At 44.3% G+C, this 12,500-nt stretch overlaps 1 protein-coding gene across 1 annotated transcript in view; it reads left to right on the top strand.

Annotated features, from left to right (window-relative positions):
• Nucleotides 1-12,500, top strand: part of cicb (capicua transcriptional repressor b) — a gene marked incomplete at both ends in the record, with an annotated part of 40,533 nt that overhangs the window by 15,462 nt on the left and 12,571 nt on the right. The window lies entirely within an intron of this gene.

Raw genomic sequence — 12,500 nt, 5'->3', positions numbered from 1 at the left:
CATCAAATTGCAACCTGTTTTGGGACAGAAAAAAAAAGCTAAGCCAAAAACAGTAGTATACAAACACTATTTTGATGGTAGTGTTTTAAATTGAGTACACCAGTGTTTAATTGATGCTCTGTAAGAGATATTCATATGACAGCTGTGTGTATTGTTTTGTTTTGGTGGTGGAAAGAATCTGTTTGGTGGAAGACATTTTGGAGTTTTGACAGTTACTCTTTTCACTTTTGTGTTTAGAGTTTAGAGAAATTGAGCTATAGTTTCAGGAAACGTGTTTAAACGATTGGGGGAAAAATTGTAATGACAACCTTTTATGTGTTTTCTTCGGGGCCAATGGAAAACACAGGTTTCAGATGGAAATTCCAGCGTTTGTGTGTCTGTGATTATGAGGTGAAATCTGGACTGTTAATCAGGGGAGTCTGTAGTTTCTCACAGCAAGTCCAACTGGGCTTAATAACACTTTAAAACACATTTACACACAACTCTGGGCACACACTCTGCCACGCAACACCAGGGAAACACACAAACACAGGCGCGCACACACACACACACACACACACACACTCCCTCTCTAGTCTCTGCAACCGGAGACCCTTCTCTCTCTTCCTCTTTCCTCCTTCCCTCTCTCCGTCTTGTCGCTCGCTCTGCCTTTCCGAAACCACAACACGCCCGTCCATGTTAACCCTTCACTCCAGCGCACTGCAGTGTCTTCTTCTTCTCTTCCACTCCTCTCCTCTCCTCCACCCGCTCTCTCCATCCTGGTCTACCCGGATACGGCTACCCGGGAATAACATCCCCGCTCCCCCCACCCCACCCCTCCTTTACGTAACACTTAAAGCCCCACACTGGCTTCCCTGGCCATGGCAACAACTACATCTGGATAGAGAGAGTAATTCACGCTGAGATAAAGATCCGCCTTATTACTGGGATTGCATTTATAACAACACAAACACACACAATTATAGATAGAGCACACTAGCACACTTCACAAAACAGTTTTGGTGGGAAATTCTGAAAGTGGTTTATAATGTTTAGCCTGACTGCAGGTAGGCTTGACATGTCTAAATTAAATGCAGTTTAATGCAGATGGGAGTTATTTCAGGTTGTTTTTTTTATTTGTCAAACGTTTTATTTTCTCTCCTCCTCTTCGCCTCCTCGTCCCACTCTCCTCTACTTCTCTCTTCTCCTCTTTCGTTCTCTCTCTCCCTCTCTCTCCTCTTGACTGAGTGTTTTCCCAGGCTGTCTTGTCGCTGGCTGTCTGCTGCCCCGTTCATCTGCAGGCTCACACCTCCCCCAGGTGGTCAGACACGCACATTACACCCCACACAACCAGGAAACCAAGAGAATGAAGCTCAGAGAGAGACACTGATCTATGGTCAGTTTTGGGTTCCCCCCTCTCTTTTTATTTACGTTAGAATATGCAGCGGGGAAGCTGATCCTAGATCTGTTAGGAAAGGAGCAGGAAGAGGAGGACTGAGTGTGCACTCAGTGATGGCGCATTACAAGTCATGGTAACAGATATGGTAAAGCTTTCGACTGCAGCAGCCCGAAACTGTCAGATACAATAATATGTAAACATTTAGATGGATCTGCATCTTCTGTGTACCATTATCACAGCCTCCTTTCACTATCTGGGTGAGACACACAGACAGACACACACACCCCTCCCTACCTTGTGTTCACAGGACAGCTTCAGATACACATGCTTGTTCTGAAGAGATTTACAAGATCTGAACCCCGATGATATGGTTTACACAAAAACGAAGGCCAGGTAGAGAGGAGTGGGGGGATTGGAGGAGGGGTGGGGGGGGGTGGGGGGGGGCTGGTGTCTGTATGTGTATTGGGGTGTGGGGGTTCAGGGGGGGGCGTGGGGATGGCAGTGGCCACTGGCCGCCACAAGTGACACAAAGGCCTCTGTGCCCAACACGGATGTTACCATGGTAACTGCAAAGGGTGTCAGATCGAGTTATAATTGGATAGAGCAAATGATTGGTGAGAGAGACAGAGAGAGAGAGGGGAGGGGAGGGGAGAGAGATGGATTTAGGGATGGAGAGAGAGAAAATGTGGGTGGGAGAGAGGAGGAGGAGGAGAAGAAAGAGAGTTGCTGTGGTGTAAACCGTCTATGTGAAGGGAGGTGAGAGGGGGGGGGCTGGGATTTGAAAAGGGGAGTGGATGTCAGGGGTGAGGGTGTCACGTGTTGCCTCACCTCAAAGGACAATAACGAGGGCATAAACACCTACATAGAGACACGGACATGTACACACAGGCACACTGTGGATAGTATGGAGATACACACACAGCAAAATGAGAACACAAACTCTAAACTCCTACACAGTTACTGTTTCCACCAATCAGAGAGAGGTAATTAAGCTTAGCTGAGGGGGAATCTCTCATGTCTCTTTCCCTCTTCCTCCTCCCTCATTTCATCTCCCACTCCTCCTCTGTCTTATCTGCTTGTTTTTTTCCCCCATTTTTAAATTTCTTTTTTCTTATTAGACATCTGTTTTTGGCTTGTCCCTTCTACCGTGATTCAGTCAGGTCTGCATGATAACTCACCAAGTGGTTATTATTAAAAATATATAATTATAATAATTATAATTAAATTATAATCCTATCATTTGAAGTGACAAAATGTCTTCTTCTCTTTGTCATAATTGAGGAGAAAAAGCTAGTAAAGCTCACACTGGCTGGCTTCATCCTGAGGTCTGGCCTTAATGGCAGTTGCAATCATTTCACAGTTACCAATAAGTGGCTGAGTGGATCTTAACTGGCTTTTAAAAAAAATACTCTGTTTGTCCTCAGTGATGGTGCTGTGACCGTTGGACAGGCTGAACAACACACACACACGCACACGCACACACACACAGAAGCACACGCGCACGCACACGCGCACACACACACATACACACACACATATACACACACACACACACGCACGCACGCACACACACGGACACACGGACACACACACACACACATACACACACACACACACACACACAGTTCTGTCCTGGGATATATTCTATATTGATGTCCCTGTGAGCTCAGGACCGTTTAAAAGCCTTAATCTCCCCCCCGCCCCCTCCCTGTCAGGGGGCTAATGCCTGTCTGTTTAACCCTTTACTTAATACCAGGGAAAGCAATCAATGAAGCACGACCACCCTGCATTTACATGACTGCAGAGAAGCACAGGAGAATGGACACTAGGGTGGATGACAGCTGGGACTAATCAAATAATAGAGATGTTTAAAATGTTAAGTTCATTTATTTTTGTTCTCTATCATTTTTGATGTGGGAAGTAAAAAAGTATTTAGCATTGAGCATGTTTGTTGTGTAGCAGTCAAAGGCCTGAAAGGGTTAACAACTTGTTTACTACAGAGGACGCATCTGCCTCTGAGTGGTGCTCTCTGTAACCCCATTGGCTGGTTACCATAACTCCCTGCAAGCTGACTGGTTAGTTGAGGCAGATTAAGTCCCGCCCTTGCGTTGTATTTGGCTGTGATTGACAGATTAAAAAGAGCGGCTTGATTACAGTGCTAAGCCAGGACATTGCATCCGATATGTTGTTTGTATGTGTGTGACATTTTTTTTTGTTCTCTTTTTTTCATAGTGTGTGTGTGTGTGTGTGTGTGTGTTTGATGTCTCTAAGCAAAGGCAATAATTTTATCTTGTGGTGTCAAATATTCATGTTTGCAATCCTCTGGGTTTCTGTGAGGTTCTTTGTAGTTGTGTGTGTGTGTGTGTGTGTGAGTGTGTGTGTGTGTGTGTGTGTGTGAGTGTGTGTGTGTGTGTGTGTGTGTCTGTGTGTGTGTGCGTACACGCCTCAACGTGCCTTTGTGATCTGTCTCCCCCGTCTCGGGCCTCCACACCCTTCCTCCCATAAGAGAAGTTTTCACAACTTGTTTTCCCCTCCCCCTCCTCCCCTCCTCCCCCCCTCCCCTCCTCCCCTCCTCCCTCCCCCCCTCCTCCCTCCCTCCCTCCCCCCCTCCTCCCTCCCTCCCTCCCTCCCTCCTCTCCCCTCCTCCCCTCCTCCCTCCTCCCCTCCTCCCCTCCTCCCCGACACAGAATGACTCTTACTCTATTTTTACCTCCTGATACTTTCAGCGCTCTTTTCCCTTCCCACCCATTTTTCCTTCTCTTTCATAACCCCTACATACACCACTCGTTTTCTCAGCCCTGGTATGTGTGTGTCAGTGTAGCGTACATTGAATGAGTGAGAGAGAGAGAAAGAAAGTGTGTGCACACATGTTTTTGCGCGCGGGTGTGTGTGTGTGTGTGTGTGTGTGTGTGTGTGTGTAGCCTCTGTGTGTACATTTCATATTCTGTCTGGGGGAGGAGGGCCAAGCTGCATGATGGAAAATGGTGAACAGTAATGTTCTTGGGACTGAAAGGGCCTTTTTTATGGTGGAAAATGACATCACTGCTCTCTCTCCGCCCCTCCGTGTCTCTTTGAGCAATGGAACGAGGCGACGGCGAGCCTGAGAGCAACGTTCCGCAAACAACACAATCATTCACCCCTCTCTGTTCACAGGCCAGACCTGGCGGGGTGTGCATGCATGCAATGTGTGCTCATGTGGTTCAATAACAGGTTGTAGGCTATCAGTCAACAAGGGGGCTAGCCATTGATGACTGTTGCAACGGTATCCCAAAACTAAAAAACTTGTAACTCTTGTAAGATCTAACAAGATGACTGGTAGCATCACTGTAGCCTTTCTGTATATATGTTACGGTACATGTGGGAATACGGTACATGTGGGAAAAATAGGGTTAGGGTTAGGTGCTAGGGTTAAGGTTAGGGTTAGGGGTAGGGTTAGACATGCCAGCATGTACCAAGTCGACGTAGCACCTAACCCTAACCCTAGTTTTCCCACATGTACCGTATTCCCACATGTACCGTAACATATATATATAAGTATAGAATAGAGGTACTCGAGATTATTTGGCGTCACATCAGTGACCCTTATTATTATAGTTTTCCCCCAATCGTTTAAAACACGTGTCCTGAAACTATAGCTCAATTTCTCAAAACACAACTGCAAAGAGTTAACCATTTTTGTCAAAACTCCAAAATCTCTTGTCAAAACTACATACCGCTATCATATGAATTTCTCTAAACACAAAACTGAAAAGAGTAACTGTCAAAACTCCAAAATGTCTTCTCAAAACAGATTCTTTCCACCGAAACAATACACACAGCTGTCATATGAATATCTCTTACAGAGCATCAATTAAACACTGGTGTACTCAATGTAAAACACTACCATCAAAATAGTGTTTATATCTGTTTTGACTTCATGTTACATATTTAAATGTATAAAACTCTGTAGAAATTGTTTCCTTTTTTAAAGTTTAGGTTGTTTTTTTTTGTCCCAAAATAGGTTGTAATTTTATGGTTCATACAATATAAAGACAGTTGCCATATTGTAATACAATACTATACATCATAAATATTGCATTGACAGAATAGGATACAATGCACATTTGTCATACTGTAAACTTATAGTTGATACTGCAACATTGTTAGTTCTGAGAATACACAAGTTACAAAAATGTTTAGACTGTCTTTCTTAAGTTTCAAGTTTATTGTTACATCCCATTATATACTAAGTAGAAGAGAGTCAAATGATTTGGCTTCAGTTCCTTGACATTGCAGCGACAAGAGAAATAAAGTTGCTATAATTATAAAAAGGCAAACAAGGCAAGAATAATAATGTGGCAATAGTTTTTTGTAATTTTATTCTGAGTGGGGCAGTCCCACTCATATTTTTCTTCTTATTGTGATAGAGATAGTAGAGATATGACATGCTGGATGGGTGAGAGAGAGAAGGGATGACATGCTGGATATGTCCGCAGCCGGAATCGAACCGGGAACCCTGCGGTTACATGGTCAACACCCAGTCCGCTACGCCACCTAAGTGCCCCATAATAAAGTCCATTCATTCATTCATTCATTCATTCATTCATTCATTCATTCATTCACAATGTGGCAATAGTTATAAGATAAGTAAGATAAATAAGACAAGTGGCAATAGTTGTAAAAGACAAATAAGACAAGAGACAGACAAGACAAAGTGGGTAGTGGTGGTCTAGTGGATAGTGAGTTGGACTTGGGATCGGAAGGTTGTGAGTTCAAATCCCGCCTGAAGCCACACCACTACTAGTGTGCCCTTGGGTAAGGCACTTAGCCCTCAGTTACTCCAGGGGGAATGTCCCTGTAATTCGTAATTGTAAGTCGCTTTGGATAAAAGCGTCTGCTAAATGGCAAAAGTATTATTATTATTATAAACAACAGAAATAGCACGAGTGTTGCACTCAGTGCCAGTGGATGGTAGAGTTAGTATTTAAATAAAGTGTGTGCTTAAGGGTAGGTAGTGTGTGTGCGTGGGGTGTGCTTAAGGGTAGGTAGTGTGTGTGTGTGGGGTGTGCTTAAGGGTAGGTAGTGCGTGTGCGTGGGGTGTGTCGTGTGCGTGGGGTGTGTCGTGTGCGTGGGGTGTGTCGTGTGCGTGGGGTGTGTCGTGTGCGTGGGGTGTGCTTAAGGATAAATAGTCACTTGCCCTCAGTCATCTCTGTCAAGATTTGCTGGCTCGCCCTTGTCATTCGGTCAGAACTCAAAATGCTTCCAAATTGCAGCAGTTGCTTTTTTTTTTAGGGACCAAGGTTTGTGCTCACCATCTCTTTTCCTAATTCTCCGTTCTGAGGAGACGCTGTCACATGACGACCTTGACAGGTTATTTATTGGACGAATTGCATGTTTACAAAAAGTTCCGTCACCACTTTCATAGCATCTTCAACCACAAAGACAGTGGCGCTGGACAAACATTCATATTATATATAGCAATTATGACAGGGTACTGACAAATAGACCGACCGTTGCTATTTTCAAACAACGCAGTTTACAGTATAACTGCCCAATGATGCTCAGGGCCCAGTTGTTCAAAACTTTTGTTATCCAGGATCAGATGGAGCTGCGCTGCTTTTGGCCCTGAGTCTACAGTAGAGGCCAGTGGCGGACTCGGGCTGTTTGAAGGACAGGGGGGGCGAAAAGAAAAAAAGGGCACCTACTGCACAACATGGGACTCCATCAGTGCACATGGTCAAGTTTAGACCATTGGAGGGGCACCAATAGGGCACATCCTCTCATTTTCGCCACTCAAAAGGGCATTTTTGACACTCAGACAGACGTTTTGACACTAAGACAGACGTTTTTCAACCGTGGGGGCACCAGGAGGGGCGGTCGCCCCCCCTGCCCCCCTCTTGAGTCCACCAGTGGTAGAGGCTTGGTCTTTTGGTGGACATCAGCTTGAACAGACTGTGGTTGGGGTGGCTGGGGTCTAACAGACTGTGGTTGGGGGGGGCTGGGGTCTAACAGACTGTGGTTGGGGTGGCTGGGGTCTAACAGACTGTGGTTGGGGTGGCCGGGGATGTCATGAGATGAAATCAGTGCTCAAATACAAAAAGGTAACAAAGCTAATATTTATTTGTTACTGTAATACAGTAAAAATGTTCAACTGACTGAACAAGTAACTGTAAAAAAAGGAAATTTGTTTTTCATAGGTCCACAACAGAAATTAAATATAAAATGCATGAAACGGGTCGGATCTACATATCTGCATACCGCCTCCGATCCTGATCAGGCCAGCGGTCCTCACCTACATCCCCTGCCATGTTCTCCCTGGCCAAGCAGCAGGGGGGAAAAGCACCTGGCGTAGTGGACGTTGCACCTGGCATGCGTCTGCGTGGATGTGGTCACACACCTCCTCCAATGCCTGAAAAGTATATATGTTACGGTACATGTGGGAAGACGGTACATGTGGGAAAACTAGGGTTAGGGTTAGGTGCTAGGATGCTAGGGTTAAGGTTAGTGTTAGGGTTAGGGTTAGGGGTAGGGTTAGACATGCCAGCATGTACCAAGTCACCCTAGCACCTAACCCTAACCCTAGTTTTCCCACATGTACCGTATTCCCACATGTACCGTAACATATACAGTACAGTATATAGAGTAATAGGCTACACATATTTCATAAATGCAAGACAAAACAACATTACACTATACATTTCTCTAAGCACTGTAGATATCCATAGAAACCATAAAGTTACTTTACTGTCGAGAGTATAGAAAACGTACTATACTTATCTATTCCCATCTCTAAATACCCGGATAACGGAGGCTACCATGAAGCGCCTCAAATTTGGTCATTGCTCTGGTCATTGTTAGGCCATGATTGAGTACATGGTCAACCAAAGTTGCACAGATTTCATCACCTTCCTCTTCCTCTTCCTCCTCTTGCTCTCACTCTTCCTCTCTGTTCTCCATGCTGCTCCAATTTCCCCCTAACACAGTAGAGGTCACATGAGCCCTCTTATTCTCTGACACCTGATTGAAGTGTCTTACCAATTGGGGTTTGAACAGGTGAGAAGTGAGTGAGACCCAATTGGTAATTTGGGTGCAGCATTTTGAAGGCCAGTGTTTAATTTCCAGCTGAACAAAGTGTGCCAAATGATGCAATTTGTGCTTAGAGTTTTTTCTTTTTTTTACATTTATTTAGAATTGCTATTTGAGTGAAAACAATGGAATAGTGTGCTTAGAGTTTAGCAGTCTGGAGTCTAGTTGTTGATACATGAGCTTCAAGTTCAGACTTGACAGTGTGCATAGTTCCATTTCTTGTGTGTTTACAATACAATGGAGGAAAAACTGTAATGACCAAATATAGCGGCAGTGTGTACCAGAGCGCCAGATACTGTATTACTCCACTTCACAGTATTATTCTGAACTGTGTTTTCTAACGCACTAGCGCCCTCTGTGCATTATATGGACAACATCGGTACTGCATGCATATTCATTTTCAGCTCGCAGTTTTGTGGTAGGAGGGAACTTGTCCCACTTGTGTCAAGCGATTTGTTGTCCCACATCTGACTGCCTGTAACTCTGAATTTACTACGGTTAACAAACCAATGGGGCTTGAATGTGGGTGGGGATTATGTAAAGTAATTATTGCACCAGTATGGGTAAATGTTAGAGTTTGTGGCCAATACTTGAACGCCAGCTACAGCGTACACGGTGGGACTGAATACCATAGCAGCCAATAATACAAAGTCATGCCTCAAATTTTGTATTAGGAATTTATTATGAGCCCCCGTTTTAATAGCACCGACAAAAAAAAAGGCAGAGATGCAATTTGCATATGACTGACATTCCAGTGCAGCTTTGAGCCAATCAGCGGTCGTGGCGGCGGGATGACAGGTGGCTCTCTCGTCCAATGGCGGAGCGTAGATGTTAGAATAAGGGGGCGGGGCACGGGGTTGGGCGAGGTTGTGACACACTGAAAGAGAGTGAGAGAAAGAGAGAGAGCGAGAGCGAGAGAGAGAGAGAGAGAGAGAGAGAAAGAGAGAGAGAGAGAGCGCGAGAGAGAGAGCGAGAGAGAGAGAGAGAGAGAGAGAGAGAGGGGCAGCCTAGTTTACAACAAGAGGAAGAGGGAGGGAAAGAGAAAGAAAGAGAGAAAGAAAGAAAGGCCATACTACTCTACGAGAGAGTAGAAATCGAGGGAAACAGAATCGAGTGAGAAGATGTTGTGATAGGATTTTTTTTATTATTTTTTTTCTTACTACAAAAAGTCCATACCGATCCATACCGATCCGCGCCGATCTGACGCACAGGAGTGTTGACGGACATACATGCAGACCTGCTCCAGGATCTGTGTTATACAAAGCCTCCTCGCTGCTTCCACCAGGGCTCTGTTATCAGAGCATCTCTGCATCTAAGCCTTTCTTTTTCTGCCCTTTTCGGAGACCAATCCCGTCGTTTTTTCTGCCTTTTTTAGTCCAAAACGGGAGAAGCAGCAGTTATTCGGACCCGAGCTGCCAAGTCTCACGCAATCACCGTGAGACTCACGATCATCATCATCATCATCGCCGTTCTTGACAGAAGCGTTTGAGTGAAATACTTTGGATTTTGGATTTGTAATTTTGTTGATTTAGGTTGATCAGAAGCAGAGGGGCGTTGGAGAGACCGGAGAAGGGGGCAGTAAGGTGGTGTTTCCAAAAAGAGAAGTCGGTATTGAACAGCTTGAAAAATGACCTAAAATGGATCTTTACATCTAAACAGCTATTAGTATTATATAACGGGTGATGGATGAATGCACCAGTTTTATATAAGAAACACCTCGATTTTAACCGATATGTACAGATTGTGCCAAATTAGTGGCAAATACGCATGGGGGTGCATTCGTTTGATAACATGCTTAATTTTGGCCTCTCTTTTAAAATCACGTTACTTTGTATCTTTGTTGACTAGATACTAAATTGTGGAAGACCCACGTATGTAGTAAACAGTATTTTCTAGCCAAACGCATAACCTTTTACTTAATAAATACATGTTGGATTGCTGGCAGTACTTGTGCATCAAATGCAAGCCAAATAGACAGGTGTCTAACGGTTTGCGAGAGCCTCATGTTTCTAAGCTAGTAAGTGATTTGTGATTTGAATTTGTGATTCAAATAATTTTAGGAGGTTTTTAAGCAGTGAAGATAACAAGTCAGAGACTGACGTTTGTTATTGTTTTATTATTATTGCATCAAGGGACGGTAGTCGTGACATTTTGGCGTTTTCTTTCTGTCGTGCGGATGCTGGGCCAGGCAGGGGCGTTCCCCAGGGGATGGTCGGATTCAGAACCGTGTACTTCTGGAGCAGAACCAGCCGCCTGGGCTTGGACATTTTAAGCAACACTCAATTGTTTTGACTGAAAATGGTGGTGTTGAATTTAGGACCATTTTGCAATAGAAGAAGACTGCCATAAAAGCCCCATCAGGTGGCCTAGTTGGAAAAAAGTGCTATTTATTTATTGGAGTTGTCAGTCCACACAATCGGCTGTCAGTTCATAAAATCAAAGCAAACGTAAGGGGAGGTTATTGAGTTATTTGAGGAGTGGAACATGGAAAATGGCTAAGCTTGCTAGAAACTAGTCATAGTTTAGTAGTAGCTAGCTATAACACTGCCCCCCCCCCCCCCCCCCCATGCATTGATCAACTCCTAACCAACACATTCCGTCAGCCAAACTAGCTGCTTTGAGGAGGATTGAGGATAGCTGCTGTATCGTTTTGTACGTTTGCATAACAGGTGGATCATGCATGCATGCGTGCTTAGCTAGCCCAACTCTGGATGTAACTTGCTAGCTAGCAACATCATTGCCCTAATTGCATTGCTTGGAACAAACGGGTCTGACTTGGAGAGGGGGGCTTCATCATGCAATAATGCAATAATTGTATTATTGCCTTGGAAATGACTGTTGATCCCCTCGGTCCTAGGCTAAACGGGTCCATGCATTGCATGCAGAGACTGTGGAACATGGCTCGTGAGGGTTGTTGAACATGGCTCGTGAGGGCTGCGCAGGTCCGCTGGTTGTTTAATACTCTGCGCCGCGGATGAGCGCGAGGCCTTGTTAACCCCTTCACTGCTGCAGCGCCGCTGATGTCAACAAACAGAGGCAGGGTGCATCAGGGGGTAACGGGGGGCATCAGGGGGCAATTAGAATTAAACCAAGAGGAGAAAGAAGACCTTTTCCAATGATAACGATCATATTCTCCGTCTGTCATTTATATACTATTCGATTTTTTAAATACAAAAAGTATTATTATTGTAATAATAATAATAATTCATTACATTTATATAGCGCTTTTCCGAGGCTCAAAGACGCTGGTTTTGGTTGTCATCCGTATTATTATTATTATAATTATTATTATTATTTAACCAGAATGTTGGTTTATTATCGCTCGTGCGCGTTTCCAGAGACTCACTGCGGCAGATCTGATGTGATGAAGTGAGCTGAGCTGGACCCATGTTGACCGACACGTTCATGCTGGTGGATGAATCTTCAACAAGGAATCAATAATCAAAACCTCCAGACCAACAAATCACTGATATCTTCTCGTCTGTTGTTGTTGCAGTGGAGTTGTGAATGACTGAACCTGCCATCTGAAGGGATCTGATAGACACTGACGCACACACACACACACACACGCACCTGGAGAGGACTTGCTCCATCGCTTATGATTAAGAGACATTATGTGCGATTATTGATGTTTTTTGGTCACACGGATTTTTATCACCAGACATTGTAAAGCGACTTTTTTTCAAAGACTTATAAAAACGTAAAGGAGCATTATATTCAGCCATGTTTTCATCAGAGAGTCCCCAATATCTCCGCCAAGGACTGAGCATGTTTGGTTAGTAATGGTTATTTATTATTACCGTTCGTATGTGTGTATTGATTGCAATGTGTATCACACAGTTATGCAATATTACTCCGTTTTAGTTTCACCATGAAATCACACACATTTTAATACTCACTGTGACTGTTAACGTGTTTACAGTAGGTAGATGCTTGTTGGTTTAGGGATTTGCCTCCTATTCCATGATGTTATAAGTCTCAAAGTACAAACAGTCTTAAGGGTGAGGCCGGGGTGTTGAAACCCGATATATCCTCTATGGGAAAGCATGATGCAATT

The sequence above is a fragment of the Nansenia antarctica genome (genome assembly GCF_963989245.1).
Source record: "Nansenia antarctica genome assembly, chromosome: 10".
Lineage (NCBI taxonomy): Eukaryota > Metazoa > Chordata > Actinopteri > Argentiniformes > Microstomatidae > Nansenia > Nansenia antarctica.
This window is presented reverse-complemented; position numbering and strand designations above follow the sequence as displayed.